General features: G+C 30.3%; 1 protein-coding gene across 1 annotated transcript in view; it reads left to right on the forward strand.

Moving 5' to 3' along the window:
- The first annotated feature begins 642 nt into the window (after positions 1–642).
- LOC106467174 (pyruvate dehydrogenase phosphatase regulatory subunit, mitochondrial-like) overlaps positions 643–3,936 on the forward strand; it is a 9,167-nt gene continuing 5,873 nt past the window's right edge. Inside the window, exons 1-2 of the mRNA XM_022395303.1 lie at positions 643–657; positions 2,251–2,325. The gene's annotated coding sequence lies outside the window, so the exon portion shown is untranslated. The remainder of the gene's footprint in view (positions 658–2,250; positions 2,326–3,936) is intronic.

The following is a 3,936-nucleotide window of genomic DNA, read 5'->3' on the forward strand; positions in this document are numbered from 1 at the left end:
GAATAGTGCCCATCAAGGGCATCTTTGTTTTGAAATATGAAGAAAAATAATTTTTTTCAAAATTTTAGCAAAAAACGAAGTAATTTTCGGCGAAAATATCAATTTTTTGAAACTTGAAAAACAGTGCTTTTTTGAAGCAAAATTAATAGAAAAGTATCAAGTAAATATTAAGTCGTGTGTTAATATTTGATATAAAATTACATTGTTCAATTTCAGTTCATTTAGCGTCGAGTAATAATCGCAATATGACATGTATATGTCTGAATGTAAGTGTTGTAATTGCGAGTTATGACTGGAGGTGTGAAAATATTTTACTGCTGATTTTTCGTTACTCTCATAGCTTTGCGTTTTGTCTTTTTAACTGCACCAGTAGATATTTTCAGCCTAGCATCTGACTTCGGTGTTTTGTGTCGGGTAGTGAATCGGTATTCTCTGGATTGTCTTGGAATGTGAATGTAGAGCTCTTTGTTGCCTTAAGTTTTTTATTGTGGGAGTTTCTACAGAAAACATCTATGCATCGTTTAATTAACAGTCTCTCGCTATTCATATATTATTCCTCGGAAATAACTGTAACATATTCACAAGATTAACCTTGGTGACATTGTATTGTCGAATAATAATTCATCACAAACCAAGCATACAGACGATTTATTTCTTGTATACTTTCTGTCATTTCCAAAATAGTGCTGTTGTTTTTTTTTAAGTTTCAAACCAACTGCCATCTGGTGGTAATTTTATACTGGTAGTGGATTAAACTTAGAAATAGCTATTTCATTTCATGTATATACAACTTGTAAGTTGTAATACAAATTACATTTTAGATTTAAATTACGCTGTGTATAAATTCAAAGCAATACTAATACTCAATAATAGTATACATGTAAGCAAGTAAGTTATTCAAAACCAAATTACTTATTGATAACTAATTTCTCGTCATATAATTCAGAAAAGCTGTTGGTGTTAGTGAGGAGAAAGTGTACTAACTTGTATTGTTGTAATAGTAATGCTATTGAGAGTAATAACTGTAGTAGTAATACTAATAGTCTAACAATAGATAATACTAGGTAAGTATTACTATTACTGTTTCCTTAAACTTCACATAAGGTTTTATCGGTTGTACATAGTCAATTTTTGTTTATTTTATTCACTACGTTGCACCAAGTTTACCTGTCATAAAGTCTACATATAGTAATGGTTTAAAATTAGATTATGCTAGATTTAGCCAATTTCAGAGTTTTGATGTCATTTTTATATTTGACTTTGAGGTTTTTTTTTTATTTTTGGAAATGGTTTTTTCGTGTGTTAGTAAGGGTGAGGGTGGTATTGGCAATAATAATTGTATTTTTAAGAGTTGATGTAATTAAACTCTGGAAACTAGATATATAATTTTTGTTTCAAGTTTAGGTGAAAAATTGTTTCAGAATAGTTTTGTATATTTTGTAGTTTGCTGATACTTTGGACTACTATAGACCTATATGGAATAGTTTGAGCCTGCATTATGAATGTGAAAGTTAACATTTAAATGGATCGTTCTTTTTAGAGATTTAGGTAGTATTTAACGTTAGGCCATGATTTACATATATGTACTACAAGATTGGTGGCACAACCTCTCACACTATCAACAGATTATATCTATAATAATATATACATTTCGATAGTTTCCATGTTAATATTTTTTTGCAATTATGTTTAAGGCCTTGACTAACCATGTTAATTTTTGACATGTAATATATGAATAAAGAGTTAGTAGCTTTAAAAAATAAATTTATGCAGTTATAAATTGAAAAATTCAAAAAACAACTCCTTTTTTTTAAAAATTTCAGTTGTAAACACGTTTTTCTCCCCACATTTTATATTACCTATCTTGGCTACCTTCATAGGTAAAACATGACAAGTGGAGAGTTTAATCTTTCCTTTCACCATAACCCATTTTTGTGTACTTCACCTTTGCTTACTATACTGAGATACCACACTTCAGTAATAAATTATTACAAGCTTTGAATTGATTTACATTCAAATGTTCCATATATAACTTAAGTTTTCAAAAGTACAAGTTGATTCCACCATCACATGGAAACAAGATCCAACAAAATGATCACATTAATTCTGAGCTTGTAAAGAAATAAATTTGGAAGTTTAAAGAATGCTAAAGCTCCTTGGTCAGGCAATATTTTCCCAAGGGTTTCTGTATGAAGTTAAAGATTAGATATGTGGTCCATTTCTTACTGTTTTTCTTAAGTCCTTGAATAGTGAGTAGGTGCCAGAAGATTGGAAGTTGGCTAACGTTACTCCTCTTTTTCAAGAGAAGTGATGGAAATTGTTCAAGTAATTATAGACCTATTAGCCTATTTTACCTATTTAAGGGAGTTTAAAGAAGACTTGATGAATATTTTGAGTGTTTAATTTTTTTTTATAGTCTAGATTAGTGTATGAGATGACCTAGATATACCAACAGGTCCCTTGTTCTTAAACTATACGTATTTATGTTGTTGATAAGTAAACTTCAATTTGCCTTCTGGCTAGTTTTGTCTCTTTCCATGTTCTCAATGTAATGACCTTGACACTTATTTATGGAGATAAGGAATAATATTTGGTTACAAATTTCATAAAAGCAAATTTTGAAGGGATGCGACAAGAATTATCTGTTGTGAATTAAGCAGCTGAGTTATTTAGAGACACTGATCAGATGTGGAAAATTTTTCAATATTCCAGGTAAACATATTTCTTATAGAAAGAAAAGCGTAGCTACAAGTAAAAAAAAACATCTTGGCTCACAAAGAGTTTAAGGGATAAAATTAAAGAAAAGCATCATAAATTTAAGAAATTTAAATTGATTGGTATGACAGGAGATGTAGAAGATCAAGAAAGTTGGTGAAACAGGAAATTGGGACATCAAAAATAATATATGAGAAAAGGTTGGCTGAAAATGTAAAAATTAACAGTAAAGATTTCTTTAAATACATTAAGGTTAAACAAAATGTTAGGAATGGGATGATAAAGAAAAGCTCATATCTGACGAGCCTGAGATGGCTGGATTATTGAATTTTGTTGTGTCTTCAGTTTTTATTAACAACGATTTAAGTAGTGTTCCACATCTTGAACAGCTGATAGATGAAAAAAAAACCGAACAAGATGACTGCATTAATTCTGAGCTGCTTAAGAAAAAATTGGTAAGTTTAAAAAATGATAAGGCTTCCCCAAGAGTATTGAAGGAGGTTAACGATTGGATATGTGAGCCACTTGCTACTATTTTTATCAGTCCTTGAATAGAGGGCAGGTGCCAGAGGATTGGAAGTTAACTAATGTAACTTTTCAAGGAAGGTGATAAAAATTGTCCTAGTAATTATAGAACCATTAGTCTTACATCAGTTCTGGAAAAAGTTTTGGAAAGTCTGATAAAAGATGCTTTGTAAAATCATTTAACAAAGTTTAGAATTTCATTGGATAGTCAACGTGGTTTCATTAAGAAAAAATCTTGTCTTACAAATCTTTTGACATTCTTTGAAAAGTTACAACTTATGTAGATGAGGGGAATGGTGTAGATTTGGTGTATCTGGATTTTCAGAAAGAATTTGACAAGGTGCCACATAAAATGCTTGTAAAAAAATTATCTCTGTAGGTGTAGGGGATAAGTTTTAGCAAGTTGAGTTCAGTCAAAATGTATTAATGTCACAAGTGGGTTACCTCAGGGCTCAGTCTTAGGCCCTTTGCTCTTTTTGATTTTCACCAATGACAAAGATGAAGGAATGGTCAATAAATTACTTAAATTTGCAGATAATATTAAGGTCTTGGGTGTTTCTAGCTGTGAAGAGGATGCTACTAATTTACAAAAAGATTTAGATCATTTAGTGAGTTGGGCAAATAAATGACAGATGGGTTTTAATTATAAATAATGCAAGATAATGCATATGGGTTATTATAATTTGAATTATATGT

This window comes from Limulus polyphemus, unplaced genomic scaffold, assembly GCF_000517525.1.
Source record: "Limulus polyphemus unplaced genomic scaffold, Limulus_polyphemus-2.1.2 Scaffold2515, whole genome shotgun sequence".
NCBI lineage: Eukaryota > Metazoa > Arthropoda > Merostomata > Xiphosura > Limulidae > Limulus > Limulus polyphemus.